The following is a 26,247-nucleotide window of genomic DNA, read 5'->3' on the forward strand; positions in this document are numbered from 1 at the left end:
TATACTTTAATATGTTTAAGATAATCACCAGCTAGCCACGAGAAATCCCTCTTTTCATCTGTTGTAGCATTCAAAGAAATTAAAGCCAATATATACTTTAATTTTATAATAAAAATTCCTTCCAGTTATAACATTTTCTCTATGGGAAACTTGAAAAATGAAAGAAAATAAATACAAGTCAGAGAAGCTCAAAGAAGTGAAAACTCCTATAGTCCCATGGCTCAGAGATACTGTCGGCTCAGAGATACTGTCACCTTCTTGGTGTATTTTTTCCCTCCCTCCTTATCTTTTTTTTCCCTTCTCTTCCTCCCTTCCATCTCTATGACTCCTCTAAACCTTTCTCATCTTTCTGACTTTTAGAAGGTGTTGTTCTCACAGCTTAGTTGTCAAATATCTCATCTTCTTCATCAGGATCCCTGGTGAGTTCATTCAGTTCTCTGGATTTAAACCTCAGCTGTATGAAGATAAGTCTAGCTTACATAACTCATGAATTTCACACTCATATGTCAAAATATTACTTGACATTTCTGCTTGGATGTCTAGTGATGTGCCAAAAATATGTTATTATTTTAATGCTTAAATTTGCTCTATTATATCTTCAGTCAAAGTAAATGAAAGCCTCATCCTTCCAGTTACTCTGGCCAAAACGTTTGGTGTTATACTTTCTGCAATTGGACACACCACACCTAAACTATCAGCAAAAATTTCTCTACCTTCACAACACTTCCAGAGTTGAACTCTTTCTCACTGCTGCCTGCTACTGCTCTAGTCAAAGCCTTGATTTCTTGCCTGGATTATTACAGGCACTGTGTGTTCTCTCCCTTGTTCCTCTTTGGCAGTCTGAGTAATTTTTTAAAATACTACTGAATCTTTTAAAATGTCACTCCTCCCCCTTGAAATTCCAAGGAGCTTTCCCATTCATACAAATTTAAATCTCTAGATCTCATTAAGACCTGAAAACCAACCCAATCAATAAATGGGCTAAGGAACTAAACAGACACTTCTTAGAAGATATACAATCAATTAACAAATACATGAAAAAATGTCGAACATCTCTAGTAATTAGAGCAATGCAAATCAAAACTAAGATTTCATCTCATTCCAGTCAGAATGGTAATTATCAAGAATACAAGCAATAATAAGTTTTGGCCAAGATGTGGCCGAAAAAAAGGTACACTCACACATTACTGGTGGGATTGCAAATTGGTACAACCACTCTGGAAAGCATTATGGAGATTCCTTAGAGGACCTGAAATGAAACCACCATTTGACCCAGCTCCTCAGTCTGTACCTAAAAGACTTAAAATCAACATGCTATAGTGAGACAACCACATCAATGTTATAGCAGCTCAATTCACAATAGCTAAACTGTGGAACCAACCTAAATGCCCTTCAGTAGAGGAATAGATAAAGAAACTGTGATATATATATATTTACTCAATGAAATATTACTCATCATTAAAGGAGAATAAAATTATGGCATTTGCAGGTAAATGGATGGAGTTGGAGAATATCATGCTAAGTGAAGTAATCCAATCCCCAAAACCAAAGGCTGAATGGTTCTCTCTGATAAGTGGATGCTGATCCATAATGGGGGGGGGTATGGGAAAAATGGAGGAACTTTGGGCAAAGGGGAGGGAAGGGAAGGGAGGGGGCTTGGGGGCAGGACAGATGGTGGAATGAGATGGACATCATTACCCTAGGTACATGTATGACTGCAGATATGGCGTGAAGATACATTGTGTACAACCTGAGAAATAAAAAGTTGTGCTTCATTTGTGTACAATAAAATCAAAATGCATTCTGGTGTCATATATACCTAATTAGAATAAATAAAGAAATGAATTTAAATTTTTAAAAAGACCTGAAAACCCCCAGTCCTGTGTGATCTGCAAACCCTAGCATCAGTTTCTCTCTGATCTCATCTATCAATTTTCTATTTTTCTTACTCTACACTAGTAGGAAACTCCTCCTGCCTCCTGGTGTTTCTGAGACAACAGCCACATTTTGCATTTGTTTGCTCTTTTTATTTTAAATGCATCAAGAGGTCATTAGGGAGCCTGCTCTACCAGACTCTCAAAGCTGAGGCTTGATGGTGCCAATTTACTGAATGTTACTATCTTTCTTCTTCCTAACTTTTCTTGCATTATGCCTTTCTCCTCCAACAATCACTGTTTGGTCCCACTTGGTACTCTTTTTCCCAGAGCCATTTCTGCCAACTTAGTCCTTTAATACATCCTTCTCCCTTTAAAATATCATATTATTATAATTGCTTTGCTGCGAAACAGTGTAGTTTTAAGAATAGAGGTACAACAATAATCACACAAAAAGCAAAATACTATTTCTATGGCTCTGACTTGCATACTCTGGAGAAACTATACTGTCTCAAATTCCTTCCAGATAGGTCTAGGAGAAATCTAGGACAGTCTAACTTGGAAGTTAGAGTCAACACCATTCACGTTGCCCTCACTTGTTCTGGCTCATAGTGATGCCTGCTTACCCATGATGCCCAAAGTAGCAGATACAGCATTGATGCTTACTGAAAGTGCTGCTGCTCTTTTGGAGCTGCCAATGCCTCAGGCCAAGGGACACAATATTTTGTCCTAGATTCTTGATGTTTAATGTCAAGGGTACAGAAGATGCTGCCAATATAACCAAAGCTATTGCCCTTCACACTCTTGCTGAGGACAGCAACTTTTGATGTTCCAGAGGATTCATGGAATCTATCTGGTTTCACTATCCCTGTTTGTTTTTACAACTCTCTCCTTCTACTTTCTCTCCCTCAGCCTGAGTGTTGTATTGTATCATCTGCATATTACATATTCGTATATGTATAATACATATAATAATATGTCCATCCCCGCCATGCACCAAATGTTGTTATAGGTCCTGGGAATGTAGCAGTAAGCTAAGCAAATGAAGTCCTTGTCCCCATGGTGATTACCTTCGAGTAGGTAAGAAAGGAAATAGCACAAATAAGTTATGACTGAGCATAATCTTATGTAATCAGGGCTATGAAGAAAAGTAAGGCAAAGTTATTTCAGTTATTTCTGCCCTCTCTTTATTCTCAAACCGATATGCAAGCTGAACTTCAGAGTATCAATTAATAAGGTTTCTCATGCAGGTGAAATCAGTGAATGCATTGACCCTGACAAAGTGTAGTCTTACCAGACATGAAAAGTTTGAAATTTGCCTCAGGCTGACATTTACTACAATTCTGATGCCCCGAAGAAATTACCTCTCTGATACTATTTTCCAAGTCAATGTGACATTGACTAAAAATGTGTTAGTGTGTAGTGAAGTTTTTTGAGCCAATCTTTCCACTCTCCTTTCTATAAAGGTGAAAAACATTTTGAAGGAAATTACTTGGGGAAAATTCAAAGCAGGTTTGTTTATGTGAATTTGGGAGGCCTAGGCTTACAAGAGAATGACAATGGCAATCTAATAGAGAAAGGGACCTTTCATTTCCACTCTGAGGACAAATACCTTGGAAGGCCATCTCAGCACTCCCCTGTAGGATCCTACATCAGTCGTTTTAGTCACTCGAGGACTGAGAATGCAATGAGCTGCCCAACCAAGAGAAGATAGAATGGCTGTAAGCATTAAAAAGCACAAGACAACTAATAATCTGATTCTCAGATGATTTCTAGTTGTGTCTTTGAGACAACAGGAGGGGGAGCAAGAAAAACACTTCAAGTTACAGTATTTTTTTCATTTTATTATTTTTATTTATTTATTTTTACTTATATATGACAGCAGAATGCATTACAATTCTTATGACACATATAGAGCACATTTTTTCATATCTCTGGTTGTATATAAAGTATATTCACACCAATTTGTGTCTTCATACATGTACTTTGGATAATAATGATCATCACGTTCCACCATCATTTCTAACCCCATGCCCCCTCCCTTACCCTCCAATAACTCTGCCCTATCTAGAGTTCCTCTATTCCTCCCATGCTCCCTCATCCTATCCCACTATGAATCAGCCATCTCATATCAATGAAAATATTTGGCATTTGGTTATTTTGGATTGGGTAACTTAACTTAGCATTATCTTCTCTAACTCCATTCATTTACCTGCAAATGTCATGATTTTATTATCTTTTATTGCAGAGTAATATTCCATTGTGTATATATGCCACAGTTTTTTATCGATTCATCACCTGAAGGGCATCTAGGTTGGTTCCACAGTTTAGCTATTGTGAATTGTTCTTCTATAAACATTGATGTGGCTGTGTCACTGTAGTATGCTGTTTTTAAGTCTTTGGGGTATAGACGGAGGAGAGGGATAGCTGGGTCAAATGGTGGTTCCATTCCCAGTTTTCCAAGAAATCTCCATACTGCTTTCCATATTGGCTGCACCAATTTGCAGTCCCACCAGCAATGTATGAGTGTACCTTTTCCCCCACATCCTCACCAATATTTATTGTTATTTGTCTTCATAATATCTGCCATTCTGACAGGAGTGAGATGAAATCTTAGAGTAGTTTTGATTTGCATTTCTCTAATTGCTAGTGATGATGAACATTTTTTTCATATATTTGTTGATTGATTATACATCATCATCTGAGAAGTGTCTGTTCAGGTCCTTGGCCCATTTGTTGATTGGGTCATTTGTTTTTTTTGTGTTTAACTTTTTGAGTTCTTTATATACCCTAGAGATTAGTGCTCTATCTGATGTGTGAGGGGTAAAAATTTGCTCCAAAGATGTAGGTTCTCTACTCACCTCAAAGATTGTTTTTTTTTTTTTTCTGAGAAGAGACTTTTTAGTTTGATTTCATCCCATTTATTGATTTTTTATTTTAATTTTTGTACCAAAAGAGTCTTATTAAGCAAGTTGGGGCCTAATCCCACATGATGGAGATTGGGGCCTACTTTTTCTTCCATTAGATGCAGGTTCTCTGGTTTTATTCCTAAGTCTTTGATAAATTTTGATGGATTTCCAGTTTTTTCTGCATCATTTGTTGAAGAGGCTATCTTTTTTCCAATGCATGTTTTTGGCACCTTTGCCTAATATAAGATAATTGTAATTTTGTGGGTTAGTCTCCGTGTCCTCTATTCTGTACCATTAGTCTACCAGTGTGTTTTGATGCCAATATCATGCTGGTTTTGTTATTATTGCTCTGTAGTATAGTTTAAAGTCTGGTATAGTGGATGTTACCTGCTTCACTCTTCCTGCTAAGGATAGCTATAAGAATCATATGATCATCTCAATAGACACAGAAAAAGCATTTTACAAAATATAGCACCCCTTTATGTTCAAAACACTAGAAAAACTAGGGATAAAGGAACATATCTCAACATCATAAAGGCTATCAATGCTAAGCCCTAGGCCAACCTCATTCTAAATGAAGAAAAATTGAAGGCATTCCCTCTAAAAACTGGAACAAGACAGGGATGCCCTCTTTCACCACTATTCTATTTAACATAATTCTTGAAACTCTGGCCAGAGCAATTAGACAAAAGAAATTGAAGGGATACACATAGGAAAAGAAGAACTCAAATTTGCACCATTTGCTGATGGTATGATTCTATACCTAGAAGACCCTAAAAATTCCACCAGAAAACTTCTAGAACTAGTAAATGAATTCAGCAAAGTAGCAGGATATAAAATCAACACCCATAAATCAACGGCATTTCTGTATATCAGTGATAAATCCTCAGAAATGGAAACGAGAAAACTACCCCATTTATAATAGCCTCAAAAAAATACTTGGGAATCAACTTAACAAAAGAGGTGAAAAATCTATATATGAAAATTAGAGAATCCCAAAGAAAGAAGTCAAAGAAGACCTTAGAAGATAGAAAAATCTATCTTGCTCTTGGATAGACAGAATTAATATTATTAAAATGACCATACTTCCAAAAGCATTATACAAATTTAATGCAATTCTTATCAAAATCCCAATGAATTTCCTCATAGAAATAGAAAAAGCAATCATGAAATTCATCGGGAAAAATAAGAGGCCCATAATAGCTAAAGCAATCCTTAACAGTTTTCTTCTTGTTCTTTTTTTTTAACTCTCCAAACTTATGCATTATGAAAGTGAAAATATTCTACAGCAAATCACATACAGGGAACTTTGTATGTAATTATTAACATTTATTTCTAAAACTGTCAGAATTCATAGCCTCAGCATTGTCAGGCCAGGCTCACTTATAACAAATAGGAGATTCCATTCTTAGGGTCACAGTTTGGTAACAACAAAGAAAAATGAAGTTTAATCTTAACTGTATTGCAGCATAAAATAGAATTAAAGGTTTACAGACTTATAAATATTTAAGTCAGATTTTGTTTTAACACATCTTTGCTTTAACACATCTTGAAGACTTCTAAAAATAAATCAATATTTTCTATAGTATAAGAGGCAGAATAAAGAGGTTAGTTATATTAATGCTCTGTTGGAAGGAATGCTTTAAGAAGAGTCACTTGAATTTATTGAGAGCTTTTTCTAACAAGCAAGACTATGTCATCTCATGGCAGGAATAGTGTAGTGGTTTCCAGGCTGGGTAGATTCTATCTTGCAGGGTATAAAACCTTACTTTATTTCTTACCAATAGTCAAACTATGGACAATTTTCTTAATGTATCTGCATTTCATTTCTGTCAGATAGAGTTTAAGAATAGTACCTCCTCATAGATACTATAATAGAATTGTCTTAGACAAAATATACCTGGATTGAAGTTAAATAAATAAATAAGTTATTACTATGACTATTTTTTTAATTTTAGTCAGCTTTGTGTCACTGTAATGAAATACCTAATGCAGACTACTTATGGAAAAAAAGGGAGGCTTATTTTGACTCAGTGAAGTTCCAGTCCAAAATTGGGAGGCCTCATTAATTTGGGCCTCTCTCTAGTGAGAGCACAGATAACATTGGTGGGAGGACAGGTTGAAGTAAGTGGTCATGTGTCACATTAGAAAACAGAAAGACTGAGAGACTGGGTTTGTTGATGTTAAATATAGTGTAACTTTAATTCAACCACATTATATTGAAGATCCTGGATTTTTAGAATCAGGAACTGTCAACTGTCACTTTATTACCTACTAATTGTGTTTCATTGGTAAATCACTTAAACTTTTTGATCTTTATTTCATACTCTATTAAATGAGAGAGAGACCAGCTGTGCACTTTAAAGAATTGTTAAGAGGATTAAGTGAAAGGATTAATAGAACATGCTTCAGAATCAGACAGATCTGGTTTCAGATTCCTACTTTACCACTTAGGAATTTGGCCAAGTTATCTAAATTTTCTGTACCTAAGTGTTCTGGTTTGCAAAATTGAAGGTCTAGTGACTGTTTCTTAAGGTGTAGAGACACTAGTGTGTATAATAAGCCTAAGCTAAACATCTGGCCATAAACACTTCTGAGATGGTGGTGCTTAATGTAGTATACATATTCATATAATTCCAGGGGCCCAAACTCTACATAATTTTTGAAAATGTAAGCTTAAAAATATGAAGACATTTCTGAACCCATGATTAAATAAAAGTCTAAAATTCTCCCTATATTCTGCTTATGAATTGTCATAGCAGAGAGTTTTTTTTAAAAAATATAAACATTTGAAACATAATTTACACATAATATCCTCTCTCCTTAAACCCCCCAAACAGAAAGGTGTTGACCTATGGCCAGGATGAACTACTATATATTTACTTCTTAATTTATGGTGGGTCATGTCCCTATAAAACCGTTGAAGGTAAAAGTATCATAAGTTGAAAAGACACTTATTATGCTGAACCTGCAGGATTTGGAGCTTATTAACACAATACACTGTAGAGTGTCAGTGGTCCTGTGGATGACTGGGACCTGTGGCTTGCTGCTGCTCCTCTGAATCATAAGAAAGTATCTTACTGCATCTCACTAGCTTAGGAAAAGATCAAAACTCAGAAACTCAAAATTCGGAAAGTTTCTTCTGAATGCATATAGCTTTCACACCATTGCTAAGTCAAACCATCATAAATAGGGGACCATCTGTATTTGATAAAGGTTCCTTGTGCATATTTCTGTAAATTGAAAACAGAATATATAAGAAGAAATGCAGATTCAGATGGTAGTAGATGGATAGTTGTCCCCAAATCTATTCTCCTTGTTTTCCTTAGTAGTCTTCTTAGCTTGATACACAGTTGCCCAGCAAGAACTTATATTCTCCAGCCTCCCTGGTAGCTTGCCATGGCCATGTCACAGTGCCTGCTAAAGGGCTATGGGCAGAAGAAAGCTGGGTAACTGCATTTCGCTTGACTCTTCTTGCCTTTCCCTCTGGATGCTGGTGATATACCAAACTTAGCCACTTTGTATTTAAGGATAGCAGAGTTGTCACTCCCTCCTGAATTCTTAGAGAGCTTTGTGAGGAGGAGCTGTCCCACATTCCTGAACCAGATAGTCTGTCCCATGCAAGAGACTTAAACTTCTCTGTTATTTAATCTGTGGCATTTGGAATCTCTTTGTTATAGAAGCTCCATCTTTATCCTAACTAATACATACTTAAAGTCAAAATATAGGCAGCAAATTTGGCCAGTGATTCCTTTTACTTTCTCTGAGAGGTATGACTCCCATCCAAGAGAAACCTTTATAGCAGAGGAAATTATAGTAGAAATAAATCATTGAAGGTAAATTTTATTCATAGGAACGCAGGTTAAAATAGTTGAGTTCTTTATTCAATAGCCCCAAATTTCTTCGTAGTAACATAAAGATCCCAAAATTGCTATAATAAGAAATGATACCCAAACCACATGACCTTCCCTTTTAGAAAATGTTACTTTCATCTTATGTAACTTTAAAGTAGGTTACAACAGAATTTTTCTGGTAATTTTAACCTCATATTGAATGGAGAGAACTTATAGTCAGTTACTAACAGGCAAATAATATAAGTTCCTTTCTTAAATGTTTCCCAGATTTGACATTTATCTTTTAAGCAATTAGCCTGGAAAAAAAGCATTGGCTCAGTAAATGTTTTGAGAAAGAGGGATTGAATAAACGATCAGAAATGTTCTCAACCAATAGACGACTGTTACATGGTTAGTAAATTTTAATTAGAAGATAAATTTATATTTTTATCCCCCAAAATTTAAAAAAAAATTCTTTTTCGCCACACTTTCCCTAAATGATTCAAGAAATATTTTTCACAATTTTTAACATTTGTTGGAAACAATTTGTATTTGGGGGTGAAATACATAATAAAATTGAAAAATATATAACCTGATATAAATACATGATTCCAAATAAGAGTCTAAATCTTGGGGGCCTAGCAGTCTAGTCAATAATCAGAATCTGTCTTCCTGCCTAAATCAGTTGTATGATTTCATCTATAATGATGGAAGTCACCAAATAATATCCATATCCACAAAGGAAAGGAAATATGAACTATTAAGATTTGTCTTAAATGTAATTTTTTTTTATCAAAGCCTAGGTTGCTTCTTAAGTGAACAAGTCTCTAATGTGATCAATTAATTGGAATGAAAATTGCAGTATGACCCAATCCTGACTACATATAGCTAGGTGCATTATCAGGCACATGACCCCAACTCTGGGGATAGGCTTTAAGTCTGCAGTTCTTGGGCACAGTAAGGGAACTGCTGCCCAAACCTGGAATTTGGAAACACAAAATATCTGAGTGAACAGAGTGGGCAGCCTTCCCTCTTTGAGCCCTCCACAGTTCAAATACTGAGTTTAGAGCATCACAAACCTAAGAACTTCTAAATTGTAGTAAATTTAAGTGTAATGATCACCATCATTATGTTTTATGGATGAATTTTCATAGAAAATTCTTTGAGTTAGAAATTTTTTCAATATAATTGGTCTCCTTTGTAATCCTATTATCCTGAAGGATCTGAGAAAGGGTCTGCAGGGTTCACCACATTGCTAAGGATTCTATAGAACAAAAATTTTAAGGAAAAAAAAAACACCCTGTTTTTAAGTACTAGGGACTAGTAAATGCTAGCCAAATGCTGAATGAATCCTGAGCCAAGTGAATCCTGAGTTCAATTTAACACCCACTCATCCTCTTTCTCTATCAACAGATACATTTGCTGTGGCTGCCAGACCACACTGAACTCCACACTTCACTTTAAAAACATCATTTTCACATAGAATTTATCACCATTGAATTCAAAGTGGTCAAGGAAATGTCTCCATAAACTAAGTTTGATATAATATGAATTAGTATATTGATATTAATTAATATTAATTGAGATCACGTATCTAAATGGTGATTCTGTAAAAGAGCCAAAATCTTTGTCAATTGCTAGATATTCCCCTTGGCCCCAATGTCTTGTGAGGATATTATGCTATTCTTATAGGGTATGTTGATGGGGACACATTTTAGACTAAATATACCATCTGCTCTCTTTGTGAACACTGAGGAGAACAGTTAAACTTTGTTTATCCTTTGTTAAGCAGTTTGTCACTTGTAACATACTATAGAAATGATCCCTGAAAGTATAGTCTTTAGTTTGTCACTTGTAAACTCACTTATGTTAGAAGAAATTTTATTTATACATTTCTAAATAGTTTGCCTATCCAGAAATTGCTTTGTGAAAACTTATTGAAAGCCAAAGCTACCTGGGTAAGTTATATATAAATATTATTTATTTATTTATTTTTAATATCATTTGCCTTCCAGAAGATCATAGAGTGCATCATCACATTTTTCCCTTCTGAATTCCAGTTGAAATTTAGAGCTTCTGGTGAAAGGGAAAACAGCATGATTGGGCTGAGGAAGCCTGATTCAGATGTGACTCTGGGATTTAGCAGCTGGAAATATTTGGCCATGTTCCTTAGTCTGTTGTTTTTTAACCTGGTGACATATTAGAAGCATCCAGAAGCTTTAAAACAAGATTACTCAGGCACCTCCCTATCCCCGACTTGGGTTTAAATCATTTTGTATGGGATCTAGGCTCTCTTCTTTAAAAAAAAAAAATCTTCCCTTAATGATTCTAATGGGCTACTAGAATTGATAGAATTTAGAGGGTTAAATATACCACTGTGTGGAAAAATAGTATTTAAGTGTTCTGTGTCCTCAGTATATTGTGAAAATCAATGGAAATAATGCACTTAATGTTTAAAAAAACTATAAAATTAACAAAGGTAAGAAAATGTGACAAAAAATCTCTACCTGTTGGTACCTGTATTTCAGGTTCAGAATCTAAAATGAGTAAAAGCATTTCAAACTATCTAAAGAGCAAAGTTTTGTTTTCATCATTGTTATTGTCGTGACACTTAATTAATTTGTCCAATCAGTCCAGACTTATTTATTACTTCTCACAGAATGGGTGACATGAACAACTTTTGTGATATTACTAATGTAAGCAGGTTCTTATTTATGTATTTTATTTATTTATGCTTAAAATGATTAGACAATGCTTTACCTTTATTATAAAATTGACATTTTTGACACCATGTACGTATTTCTATAATGAATATCTTGGATTTGTTAAACAATTTGATAATATTGCTCAAGACTTATGTGCTACTGTTATTTTATTTTTATTAATTATTAAGCAAGAAGAGCACACATGCCCTGTGGGCTGCTGGCTGCATGAGGAGTATCTTAGGTCACATACTTAAAAACAAAGGCGGAGACAGGGATTGAGATCCATGAGATGTGTCAAGAGTCGTGCAGGAGGAGGGGAGAATGGGAAGTCAGGTTGAGCAGCGGATGAAGCTCAGCGAGGAGGATGGACTTTTAGAAGGATGTGGCTTCTACGTGATTTCGCAGAGGCTCTGAAGCATCAACAACACCACAGAATTTGTGGTAAGGGTCTAGGTTTTTACACCCCTTTGCCAGTCAGATTTCAGTTGAGGACAATTCCCTGGAAAAGAGGGATAGTTGTGAGCTACAGCATCCAGACTTCCCGCAGCTGGAGAAGAGCCAAATGCTGGTAAAAAGGACCCGAGAAAAACATGTCGATTCAGAGGCTATTGCTCCTTCCCAAATTATTATCCTCACCACTTACCATTCCATGTTAGTAGTTTTATTCCTTTGGATATAAAGTGTCACATCCTAGTCATCAATGAGACAAATATTTGTGGAGCACCTATTGCTGCTCAGTAGCCATACAGATTGTGATGTAATGATGTGACATTATCATCCATTATTATCTCCTCCTGTGATTTGAAGAATGCTTTCATGTGAAAAATTTGGTATTATGAGAGCAAAATATATATCTAAGATGTATATTTGAAGAAGAGGAGTAATTTCAAAGGAGATAATAATATAATCTATTTGAGGACAAACACCAAAAGTTAATAGCTTTGTGTATCCCCTGTGCAAAATAAAGGCTATTCAGGAAATCTATGCTAAACATATGAATAAGTAAATGGCACCAGAAAATAAAATGATGACAGAGTAGAGCTCTAAAAAGGAATTTGGCCCATTCACAGTTGTTCTTAGAGTCAAACCTGCTAACAAATTAAAAAAGAAAAAAGAAAGAACCCAAAAGGCAGGGATTAGATTTAGATTCGACAAAACATGATACACCATGTTAAAAAGACACTACTGTTTGGCAAGACTAGTATCTCTATTTTATAGTAACCATTTTTAAAATTGAGTCTGATGTTATTCTGAGGCATTTATCTTGAAAGGTGATTGACTTAATGCAGTGTCCTTCAAATTACCCATTCTAACAGGGTTCAGTGCAGTCCTTCTGTGATAAGCAAAGTTAGAGCTTTGTTGATTTGATAATCATAGTTGTTCATTTTCTTACAATTTTCTCAGGCACAATGCCCATCAGATTTTCATCAGCATTGCAACACATTCCTCTGGCATGGAACATGGTTTCATTAAATTGTGTTGAAACATTCTTCCAGGGTCAGAGGAAACAAACTGCAGGTGTGAGTCAGGGTCCACCCACTGCCCTCCTTTCTGCATGGTGCCATCAGGATCAACTCTCCTCAACTGCTGCCTCTTCCAAAGCCTCCAGAAAGCCCATGTTTTTCATACCATCAGCTCCTACCTCTTCACATAAAGATTGCTGGTCTGCATCTGGGAATATTGGTATTTTGATCATTTTTTTTTTTACCCTGAACCTTAGTTCCAGAAAGGTCACAAATTTGCAAAAATAAGCATACCCACTTATTTCACTTCCTCTCTCCACCATCTTGCAGCTGTCTGAAAACCATGACCTTCTCTTATGGCCCACTCAACCATTTGAGGTAAAATTTTCCATTCAAAACATCAGCACATGTGCAAGTGTTTTATTAAAATTTAGTAAGATGCCCAACAGTACACACATCTTGAGTTCAGAATTATAGATATAAATATGCTGGCCTTCATTTAGGAACAAAGCACTATGATAAGTCAGATGTCTTGAGAATTTCTCCTTTATGGGTGACAGATTTATTGTCATCTGTATATGGTTTCCACACAGCTGCCTTGAGGCTTCCTGAGGAAGCTAGAACTGCTTGGATTGGTGAGGTGTTTAGTTATGGAACAGATAAAGCCATTTGGTATTAAATACATAGTTTGTCTAAGAACTGTGCTCTCATCAACTGTTTTTCTACCTTTTCTTTTTGCTGACTCATGTGAGAGATGAATTTGACCTGCCAAACACAATCCCACAGATGAGATAACCAGGGTGAAATCAAGTCCTGGCAGAGTGGCTATAACTCCAGTTATACTCAATTATATGCTTTAATTCCATCCCTTTCTTTCTTATGGAAGAAACATGCTAAATGAAAGAGAAGGCCTTCAGAAATCTTACCTAAAGGTAAGATTCCATTCCTCTGTATTACCATTCATAACTCATTTGAAATCTTGCTCCTTTAACTGATGTAAGTACCACATGACCTGTGATATGACCTCTAGTGCAGCAATGCCCTGCATACACAGACCAAGACAACAGGCCACTTCCAAGAAATGGTCAAGAGTTCATGGCTAATTCCTCAACACCACCTTGAGAGGTAGTGGGGTGTCAGAGGGCACATGACTGGAGAGGGTTAGAGGAACTGGTTATACCTGTAAACACCAAAATGAATCTTTCCAAGTTTCACTTCACCATCGTGAGACTGAATTAAAAGATATCTAAACCCTCTAAACATAATCTAAAAATCATATAGTCTCATATCCACAATAATGAACTAATCGCATCTTGGTGATTAGCTAATATAATTCTCTTCTTTTGCACCCAGAAAACTATAGGCCTAGAAAGGTGAGGTTAGTGGGAATGTACATGGTACTTCTGGGTGGACACAGGCTCCATGTTCAGCACCCATGCAGGGGTTTTGCATGGATTATCCCTAATTCTTTCAGTACTTGGGAAGGGTAAGTAAGTGATATCATTTTACAGATGAGGGAACAGATCTTAAAAGGTTAAGTGACTTGACTAGGGTCCCACACCAAAATATTTATCAAAGCCACATATTTTCAAGTACTTCACAGGTTTTGGAGGATCAGAACTAGGATTCAGGATCCTCTTCTTTGGGGCTTTAACAATTCTTAGCATCAAACAGGCTACCGGAAAGACATCAATGTGCAGTTGTAGAATGAAATATCAGTAATTGACAAGGGTTTGAAACATACATGGTTGTGTGAAAGGCAGATAATATGACACGTTGATCCTATGATGGTACATTTGTAGATATATTCAAATGCATTAAAGTGTTCACAGTGGTTGAGTCCGGGAGTTAGGATATAGGGTGAATTCTATGTTTCTTCTTTTTTTCCCTTTGAGAATTTTGAATCAGAAATAACTGTGACCTTGGATAAGTTGCTTAATCATATTGAACTTGTTTGTTCATCTTTGAAATGGGAGTAACAATGGAACCTACCTTATAGTGTAGTGAGGATTATGTGACAAAATCTTGTCAAATGCTCAACATGGTCCTGGCCTATTGTATGCATTAAATACATGTCAGTCACTGGAAGAAAAGAGAACTTCCTATTAAAACAAGTTCTGTTTTCTCTTTAATTGCTGTATAATGTATGTTTACTTAACAGTCAATTAAATTAAAAGTAATATCTTTGAGAGATTACCATCATCTTGAAAGAGAATTATAATTTCTGGGAGGTCCACCTCCACCAAAGCTGGGCTATAGCCTATTTTTATTGAGGCCATGCTTTTGGGTAGTGTTCTATTTGATATTATATTACTAATATATGAAAGTGTGGAAGTTCCAGCTAGAGATTAAAATCTGTGCCGTCTACCCTGAGATGTAGGTTACTGTTTTAATGAGCTTTTTCACTGATGTGACTTAAAGACCAGACAAGAACAATTTTAGAGAAGGAAAGGTTAATTTGGGGGCTCATGGTTTCAGTTCATCTCAGTCCATGGAAGGCTGGCTTCATTCTTTGGGGCTCAGGTGAGGCAGAATATCATGGTAGAAGAGTGTGAGGAATGAAAGCAGCTCAGGACCTTATCAAGTAGAAGGAGAGAGAGAGAGAGATAAAGGAAGGAAGGAAGGAGAGGAAGTGGGGGAAGAGAGGGGAGGGGAGGAGAGGAGAAAGACTTCATTAACTAGATATAAAATATATACCTCAAAAGCATACATCCAATGATCTACCTCTTCCAGTCACACCTGCCTGCCTTCAGTTACCACTCAATTAATCCCCACGAGGGATTAATTCACTGATTGGGTTAAGGCTCTAATGAACCAATCATTTCACCTCTAAGCCTTCTTGCACTGTCTCACACCTGAGCTTTTGGGGCACACTTAACATCTAAACCATGACAGTTACATTTCAGCATGTCCAGGAGACAGTTAAATACTATCTCTCATGCATGCATCTATTTACTAAGGGAGAGGATTCTTTTTTGAAAAACAATCCAGAGAATACAGTGAAGACACCCAGGTTTGAATAAAAAACCATGAGCAGGTTTGCAGGAGAGGACTGATGTGGAGGTGTGCTGACTGTACTTTGGTGAAGCAAGTAGATTTGAGGGGTAAGGTCCAGAGCTGGATTTAGAGCAGGCTGGGGAGACATGTATGGGAAGTACTGTGTTCATGAACTAATCAGTCTATGGGCCTCTGTTCCAAAGCACTTTAGAAAAAAAAATTTACTTTCTTATGAGGTAAATTTCAGAAACAGTTAATGTAGCCTCAGGATCAAGGGGATATTATTAGAATTCTAGACAATGTAAATAATCAAACCCTTTTCCTCACTAATCTGCCTGAAAAATACGAGTGCTGCACAAAATCCTCTGCTCATGTTTTCATTTTACCCCATGTTATTTCAGGATGAGCCCTGACAGATAGTTGAATGCCTGCCCTTTGGACGGTGAATGCAGACAGCTGAGAAAAGGGCCTGGGAATTCTGAAATACGAATCAGATGACATTCTTATAACTCAATTATCTTGAGTTCCTCAACATTCTTTTATCTGTCAACATTACCATATTAAAATTTTATTATGCCTGAAATGTTTATTTCTGCAGTCAAAATCACTCCAGGTTGCAATTTTTCCTCCTCTCAAATATATTGCTATTTCACTAGACGGCTGTTTTCATTTTATCATCCATCATGATAAATGCTGGCATAATCTCAAGCCGGAATGTTTACTGTCAATGCATTAGTGTTTCTTATGGTGACACAACCATTCCATCCTGTACAATTCCGAACCTCAGCTGGCTGGGACTGTGACTGCCAGAATGCAGAAAGGGGGAGTAGAAATCACCCAGATGTTCCAACCGTTGTCAGGGTTTTCCTGGTTTCAGTAGGAAAAGACGTTTGCAATCAATACCACCAGTATCATCTTGCTTTTCTAAGCAAATCACACTCCGCCAGGTGTGCTGCTCTTAGGAGACGCTGGCCAGCATTCTTAGGAGACAGGTCCCAGTATTCCTGAAGGAGCTAATATTTCGCACATCTGTGCTCTGTTTCATTTCTATTTCCAAAATGAGGAGATGGGTTAATCGCTGTATGGAGAGAAAATTGTTTTCAGAAGGAGATGAGAACAGAGCTGTAAAACATAATGCCTTCCAGACCAACTTTTTTTGTCATTCAGGCAATCATTGCATACACTTGAGATTATTCAGACAGAGGGCTTCTTTTCTTTTCTCCTATCCCTCTATAAGAGGATGATTTCTGTTAATAACATCTTTTTATCTTGCTTGGCTTCCCAAGCAAGAAACTTATCTTAATATTTTGAAAAGTAAGTTCTATCGGTTGTCTTGACTCAAGTTTCCCTATCTCTGCCTTTCTTTTTCAGCTCTGTTAATGGTTGATTCTCAGATCCAACTTTATTCTCACACTTCAATTGTCTTCCTATGAATCTATCTAAAATATCATTGTTAATACCTGGTACTTACTCAACTCTCTGATGCTGTACTGGGATTCTGTCTTGCCTTAATTGTGTAATTTTCCTCCTACTTTATTAATTTCTACAGAATATGATCATTTATACCTTTATTTTTGAAATTCCTAGGCTTTGTTTCAGTTCCCCTTGTCAAGTGGAGTTCCCTTTAATGTACAGGTTTCAATTCTTTACTGACTTTTGAGAGAAAACACATGCCTGTCATTTAGATCAACTTGTGTCATTCACGTTTGGAAAGTGATTTCTATTTCACCGAATTAGTCACAATTTTCTCACCTTGTTATGTTCTCTATTAGCATTCTAAGTTGCCTTGAGCAAGTTTTTTTTTTTTTTTTTCCTGGCTGCTGTAAAGTTTTAGCCTTTGATATAGGGTTAGACCTTCATTCTTAAGATGAACCTTCTGTCATAATTTGGTGCCACAGCTTCCAAGGGCAGCTGGTTCTGCCTCAGAATTTTATTATCACTGAGAACCAAAAACTAACCATTTCCAGATTCTTTATTAGACAAATGGGGTCAGTTCTTCCCTCCCGAGGGAAGCTCACTGCCATGACCGAACCGTAGAAACCCCAGACATGCAGTATCTTCACCTTTCCCTTAGTCGTTTTAAATGGCATTTGCCCTCTTCTCTCTCATCCTTTAACACACTTTAGCTTACATAAAAAGCTGTCTTTTATCTTTGGGGGCTATTTTAGACTACATATATTTGGTGGTAGAGAAAGGACTCTGACTAAAAATTTCACTTGAAAGACTTTTTTGATTTCCTCCACAGAGATAAGTACTCAGATGTCCATGGCTTATTAACAAATAACTTTATGGTGAAATTGGCCATCAGAAATGAAATCATTATGGCAATTATCAAGAATACAAGCAACGATGCTGTCAAGGATGTGGGGGGAAAGGTACACTCATACGTTGCTGGTGAGACTGCAAATTGGTGCAACCATTATAGAAAGTGGTATGGAGATTCCTCAGACAACTTGGGATGAAACCACGATTTGATCCAGCTATCTCAGAGAACTTAAAATCAGCATATTACGGTGACACAACCACATCAATGTTTATAGCAGCTTAAAATCAGCATATTACGGTGACACAACCACATCAATGTTTATAGCAGCTTAGCTCACAGTAACTAAACTATGGAATCAAACTAGGTGTCCTTCAACAGATAAATGGATAAAGAAAATGTGATATATATACACAATGGAATATTACTCAGCCTTAAGAACAAAATTATGGCATTTGCCGGTAAATGGATGGAGTTGGAGAATATCATGCTTAGCAAAATAAGCCAATCCTGAAAAACCAAAGCCCAAATGTTTTCTCTGATATGTGGATACTAATTCAGAGTGGGGGGAGCAGGAAAGAATTTGGATTAGGTATAGGGTAGTGAACGGAAGGGAGGGGTGTGGGAGTAGGTAGGGTAGTAGAATGAATCTGACAATATTACCCTCTGTGCATATCACTACACAGCCGGTGTGATTCTGCATCATGTAGAACCAGAAGAATGAGAAATCGTACTCCATTTATGTATGATACATCAAAATACATTCAATTGTCATGTACAACTAATTAGAACAAATAAAAAAGAAATAAAATCATGCCACTGAAAAGTTTAGAACCCCAAGATATGTGTATATTCCAAATCTTTAATTTGGGGATGAAAAAATAGGTGCAGAAAGGGTTTGCCTAGGGCATCCAAATGAACATTTCCCAGTCAAGGTTAGTGACATCTCATTTATTCAGTGTTCATTTGCTTAAAATCAGACCATTTTTCAAATACTTACATATTCCCCACTGCCTGATTTTAGGAAATTTTACTGAGTTCTAAAAGAAAAATACTAAATTTTTATTCCTTTGATGCCTGTCTGTAACATTACAAACATCAATAACTATCTGACGTAGTAATACTATTTAGTATATGTTTTATTTTTTTAGTCACAGCTGTACAATAAGGTCCTGAATTGTATCCCTCTCCCGCCCCCACTATCTTCCTGAAATAGCTTTTCTCAAATTTCTGTAATGGAACCCACTTATCCTTCTTCCCTCCCTTTTGCTCACACCCTTTAGCTTGCCACTTCTGATCTCCTGTAGGTGGAGAAACACTCAGGCAAATAGTGTATGTTAAATGACATTTACCAGGTCTCAGTGTGTGATCAGGAACATAATACAAGCTTTCCTGCTGGAGTGGCCCTTTCTATTGATTTTTGAAATCTGGTAATGATCTCAAGCTTTCCAAGAAAGTGGAGAATAGGGCATGTCTCTGACCTGAGTAGGCGGAGGGTGGATGCTAGTGTTCTCTAGGAACACTAGGTAGGAGAGGGTCTTCTATTCGTGCACTTTGAAGGAATCCTCCTAACACTAGTATCCAATCCACAGGCCTAACAGAAAACTGAATGCCACACACTCCCTAAAATATACTTTCACTTATAATTTTCGGACAACCTCCTTTGTTCTGTGACTTTCCTTAACCCAGTGACTGCTCCATTTAGAGTAGAATGAGCAAGGTACACCCATTTGAGAGTCATGGTGTGAGGTGTGTTCAGAACTCCTGCACCCTTGATTTGGCAGATGAAAGAAGCATTTGTCAGGGATGCTGGCTTCCCAGACCTTCCCTCTGTAGACAGGAAAAATGGAAATTTTAGAGAATGGCTGACAGAACAGAATCACCCTTGGGCAGATCGTTCATTGTGAGTAATGAAGCACTATTCTTTCTAAATGTCAGAGTTCCCCAAATAGATTGGATCAGAGTGAGTGCTTTTGATGATCTTTTCCACATACTAACTTCTCACCTTGGAAAGAAATATTTATTATATTTATTTATTTATATTTCTAGACAGTGATTATTAAGCAAAATCAAAAGGAGGAAAATGTAAACCACAGTGAATCCAGGTATGATTGACTGTTAGTATCAGAAATTCCAAATGTTCAAAATAGCCACATCATAGTCCGAGCCATTCCTGGTCTGTGAATTCCAACCACCAGAGAAAACTGATTCTAAGAAACACATTTCTTTTTCTTCTGACCTCTATGAATCAGTGTTTGCAAGTATTCCCTTTCTGTATTTATGTAGATATTAAAATGTAATTTCAAAATGGAGTGACATTATTTTCTATATTATTTTTCTAAAACAGAAACATTGTTTTTAATATTCTCTCTCCTTTATGAAATAACATTTATGATGTTAACTGAAATTGTGTGCTATGAGGTTCATTAATTACTCAAAATTTCTCCTTTTTAAATTTCATCTGGTATTTTTGTCCTATTTGGCAGTTTGATTAACTAAAAATGTGTCATAAATAGTGACCTGTTTCCATACTTCCTTGTGTATTACCTCTTGTATTCCCACAGATTTTGTTTTAGATGAGAGTGTCCTTATCTACATTAAACATTTCCAAATATATGTTATATATAACAGTATTTCTCTTTATCTAATTTTGCATTCCAGTATTTTAAGTACTCATAGTCAACTGCAGTTTAAAAATATTAAATGAAAATTTCCAGAAACAAACAATTAATGGGTTATAAATTGCACATCTTTCTGAATAGGATGATGAAATTTCACACCATTTTTCTCTGTCCTTCCCAGGACATAAATCATCCCTTTGTTCAGTGTATCCATGATATATATGCTGTCCACCTGTTAGTCATATGCTGTAGTCCTTAGAAGTTATCAGAATCAATCGTCATGGTATTATAGTGCTTGTGTTCAGATAATACTTGTTTTACTTAATAATGGTCCCAAAATGCAAAAGTGGGGATGCTGGCAATTTTATTATAGCACTTTGTTATGATTGTTCTATTTTATCATTAGTTATGGTTGTTAATCTCCTACTGTGCCTAATTTATGAATTAAACTTTATTATAGGTAGGTATGTATAGGAAACAGCATAGTAAATTTGGGCTCAGTATTATCTTCAGTTTCAGTCATGTATTGAAGGTCTTGGAACACAACCCTACAGATAAGGAGGAACTACTGTATCAAATAATGATATTTAAAGTACTCAGGCTATTTGAATCCCCACAAATAACAGAATTCCACTGCCATCATTTTAGGAAAAAAATAATAACCTTAGGACTTTCAAGAAATTATGATTCTTTTTCTAACATAGACATAGGAAGCCAAAAGAATGATATATTATGCATACTTTCCCCCCCTAGGTTGGGTTCACTGAGTAATGTTGGTGTCAGGAGTAAAAGCAGAGACATAGTGAGAATAAATACAAGGGAAGTGAGGATGAGGACATACGAAAATAATTTTCTATCATTAACTAGAAAAATTCTTTGGCAACTATCAAAAGCTAACCTGGGGCTAGTCTCTAGGAAACTATGGGCATCTTAGAGAATAGGAAAATGACTAGATTTTCCTTTCAAAACATATTAGTCATTACAAACTTTGTACTGAGTTAAGATCACACAAAAGTAATTACTTCACTCTGCCATGTGATGCTGTTTACTCCCCTGGCTTTTGACTTCTCCTTGTTTCTCATTACTCAACTTTGGTGCTCTGGCTTTGTCAAATTCCAGCAGCAGCTGACTTGCTCCAGTGTTACTCAAGCTCTGTCCTGGCTCTCAAGAGTGACTCTGTGCTGTTGGTTCACTCATCCCTGGCTTCCCTACCATCTGACCTCTTGGCTGAGGATTCCTGAACTCTGAACCTTATACTCTTCCAAATGTTTTCTTTCTCAAAGAGGGAAGGAATTTTCTTAATTCCTTGAGAGAAAATGAATGTACAGCTCTGGTTTTTCTCTCCTGTTTTCTTCCCTTTGAAGGGTCATGAGCTAAACAGTCAGTGACCTACTTCTACCTGATTTCTATGCTTTCATTTTTTTATTGAGTTTTTAAAAAATAAATGACAGAGGACTGCATTACAATTTTTATTACACATATACAGCACAATTTTTCATATCTCTGGTTGTATATAAAGTATGTTGACACCAATTCGTGTCTTCACACAAGTACTTTGGATAATGATGTCTATCACATTCCACCATCCTTGCTCACCCCCTGCCCCTTCCCTTCCCTTCCCACTCCTCTGCCCTATCTAGAGTTCATCTATTCCTACCATGTTCCCCCTCCCTACCCCACTAAGAATTCTTGAGCACACTGTCAAATATAGGATGCAGTAACTTTTTAGGTCCCAGGTGTTTCATGGGGAGTGTCACAAGAATTACATACCCCTCTCTTCTATTCAGTCTCTAATAGACATATGCATGACATCAGCCATCCAACAAATTAATATTAGTTAATTATGCATGTGTAACTGTGTGAATGCATAATTGTGTACATTGACAAATATGTCAATGTTGCTTACTTTAAGAAGCTTACTGTAGTCTTATTGAAACAAAAGTTAAATCTATGTAAATAGACTGGCTGTCTTGTTAAAAACAATAACAACAACAAAAACAACCACACTCTTCCACTCCAGTACACAAGGAAAGAAAAGCTCCCAAGAAAAGGAGCTCTGATGGCGGGGATTATGATTCAATGAGACTCTGACATTTTCCTAGTTGATGTTGTCTTGTGTATTATTTCTCCACTTTATCCTGTGCCATGTTCCCATTATCTCCAGGCCAAGCATAGAAGAAAAATCTATTTTCATATTCACTTTAGCATAGTGAAGATAGATTTGATTTCTCAAAATCGTTATTAATTGAAATGAATTGCTAATAAGCAAAAAACCCCAACATTTACTGCATGGCTTTCCCATGGTGGTGGCCCTAGAAAGGAGGAGAGAGCAAAGAGTTTTGCAGAATAGGTTCAAGTAATAGGGTAGTAAGTAATATAAATGACAATTCTTAGAGATCAAAGACAATTCTTACTCTGTCCTTTTAGTCTCCAGGAAAAAAGTAAGAATTTCCAATTTAAACAATACTCAAAAAAGGAAAAATTATATATATGTGCATTAAAATATCCACTTGCTGGAACAGACTTTGCCACAGATTCTTGTTTAGGCTAGGAAACTTTTGCATCTATCTTTAGTAGTATCTCCTTGTCCCATTACCTACCTGTCTTTGGCCAGGTAGAACCCATCAATAGTGTGAAAAACATTCTCCATTGAAGAAGAGGAGACAACAATAAAATCAAGTCTTTTCTTCTTTTAACCCTTTTCAGCATGTCCCAGATACAAAGGAAAATTTACTTTGAATTTCTGTTCAGAAGGTCTTGCCTACTTTCAAAACTGATCTTTATACAATGAATATTAAATACATTATCACTTCCTGGAGTAAGTTCTCAGCCCTACTTCTCCAAATAATTTTTTTTTTTTGAGAGAGAGAGAGAGAGAGAGAGAGAGAGAGAGAGAGAGAGAGAAAATCTTTCAATATTTATATTTTATCTTTCGGTGGGTGGACACACATCTTTATTTTACTTTTATGTGGTGCTGAGGATGGAACCCAGTGTCCCGAGCATGCCAGGTGAATGCGCTACTGCTTAAGCCACATCCCCAGCCCTCCAAATAATTTTTTAAAAAATACTTTTTACCAAGACTAGAATTCACCACAAAAATATGCAATATGCATTTTTTTCAACAATTTGTTTTTTAATTGTTTTTTTTAGATATACATGCCAGTAGAGTATATTTTGGCATATTATACATACATGGAGTATAACTTCCCACTTGTGGTTGAACATGATGTGGAGTTAGTTACACTGATCATGTATTCTTATAGGAACATAGGAAAGTTATGTCTGATTCATTCTACTGTCTTTTCTATTCCCATGCCCCTCCCTTAGCTTCATTCCCCCTTGTCTTATCCAATGAATTTCTATTCCTCTCTCTTCTACTCTATGCCTTTGGTTTTTGGGGTTTGGCTTATTTCACTTAGCATAATACTCTCCAGTTTTATCCATTTACTGGAAAGTGCTATAATTTCATTTTTCTTTATGACTAATAGTACATATATACCACTTTTTATTTATCCATTGATCTGTTTAAGGGCACCTAGGTTTGTTTCATAGCTATTGTGTGTTGAGCTGCTAAAAACATTGATGTGGCTGCATCACTATAGTATGCTAATTTTAAGTTCCTTAGGTAAATGCTGAGGAGTGGGATAATTGGGTCAATGGTAGTTCCATTCCGAGATTCCTAGGAATCTCCATACTGCTTTCCAGAGTAGATACACCAATTTCTAATCCCACTAGCTAGGTACAAGTATACCTTTTTTCTTACATATTGGATGTTGAATATTTTTTCATTTATTTGTTGACCATTCATATTTCTTCTTCTGTGAAGTGTCTGTTCAGTTCCTTTATCCATTTATTGATTTATTTGTTAATTTTTTTTTAGTTATTTATATATCCTAGATATTAATGCTATCTCTGAGGTGCAGGTGGCAAACATCTTCTCCGGTTTTGTAGGCTCTCTCTTTATATTCTTGATTGTTTCCTTTGCTGTGAAGAAGGTTTTTAGTTTGACACCTTCCCTTCCCGATATTGATTCTTGATTTTACTTCTTGCACTTTTAGAGAAATTTGGTTCCTAAGCTGCCATAATGGAGAGTTGGGCCTACTTTTTCTTCTATTTGGTGCAGGGTCTCTGGTCTAAAGCATAAGTCATTGATCCACTTAGAGTTGAGTTTTGTGCAGGATGAGAGGAGTTTAGTTTCATTTTCTTAAATACAGACTTCCGGTTTTCCCAGCACCATTTGTTGAAGAGGCTGTCTTTTTTCCAATGTGTGTTATGGTTCTGTGGTCTAGTATGAGATAACTGAGTTTATGTGGGATTGTCTCTGTGTCTTATATTCTGTATCATTGGTTTTCATGTATGTTTTGGTGCCAATACCATGCCATTTTTGTTACCCTAGCTCTGTAGTATAATTTAAGTTTGATATTTTGATGCCTCCTACTTCACTTTTCTTACCAAGGATTATTTTTGCCATTCTAGGCCTCTTGGGATAGTTTTTCTAATTCCTCTTTCAGTTGATTCATCACTAAATACATTTTTGAAATACATTTTTAAATACATTTCATGACTGCTGTTGCTACTTTTATGAAGAATGTCATTGGCATTTGAATTGAAATTGCATCAAATATGTACTGCACTTTTGGCAGGATGGCCATTTTGACGATATTAATTCTGCCTATCCAAGAACACGGGAGAGCTTTCTATCTTCTAAGGTCTTCTTCAATTTCTTTCTTTAGGGTTCTATAGTTTTTATTGCAGGGAGCTTTCACCTCTTTTGTTAGTTTGATTCCCAAATATTTTATTTTCTTTAAGGCTATTGTGAATGGGATAGTTTTTCTAATTTCTCTTTCAGTTGATTCATCTTTAAAGTGTAAGAATACAATTAATTTATGGGTGTTAATTTTATATCCTGCTACTTTGCTGAATTCATTTCTGAGTTCTAGAAGTTTTCTGGTGGAGTTTTTTCTTGGGGGGGAGTGGGGGGGGTCTTCTAAATATAGAATCATGCCATCAGCACACAGTAATAGTTTGAGTTTTTCTTTTCCTATTTTTATCCTTTTAATTTCTTTCTTCTCTTTAATTGCTCTGGCTAGAGTTTCCAGGGCTATGTTGAATAGAAGTAGTGAAAGAAGGCATCCCTGTCTTGTTCCATTATTTAGGGGGAATGCTTTCAATTTTTTTTCCACTTAGAATGATGTTGGCATTGGGCTTAGCATATATAGCTTTTACAATGTTGAGGTATGTTCCAACTATCCCTAGTTTGTCTAGTGTTTTGAACGTGAATGGATGCTATATTTTGTCAAATGCTTTTTCTGCATCTATTGAGATGATCATGTGATTCTTGTCATTAAGTCTATTGATGCGATGAATTATATTTATTGATTTCCATATGTTGAACCAACCTTGCAATCCCTAGGATGAACTCCATTTGATCATGATACACTATCTTTTAAACATGTTTTTGTATATGATTTTCCAGAGTTTTATTAAGAATTTTTGCATCTATATTCATGAGGGATATTGGTTTCAAATTTACTTTCCTTGATGTGCATTTGGTTTTAGAATCAGGTTGATACTAGCTTCAT

General features: G+C 36.2%; 1 protein-coding gene and 1 pseudogene across 1 annotated transcript in view; one reads left to right on the forward strand and one right to left on the reverse strand.

Annotated features, from left to right (window-relative positions):
* Arhgap24 (Rho GTPase activating protein 24) overlaps nt 1-26,247 on the forward strand; it is a 721,844-nt gene that overhangs the window by 217,679 nt on the left and 477,918 nt on the right. The gene's annotated exons all lie outside the window — the stretch shown is intronic.
* On the reverse strand, nt 10,366-10,457 carry LOC144257355 (small nucleolar RNA U3; annotated as a pseudogene).

The sequence above is a fragment of the Urocitellus parryii genome, chromosome 10 (genome assembly GCF_045843805.1).
Source record: "Urocitellus parryii isolate mUroPar1 chromosome 10, mUroPar1.hap1, whole genome shotgun sequence".
Taxonomy (NCBI): Eukaryota; Metazoa; Chordata; class Mammalia; order Rodentia; family Sciuridae; genus Urocitellus; species Urocitellus parryii.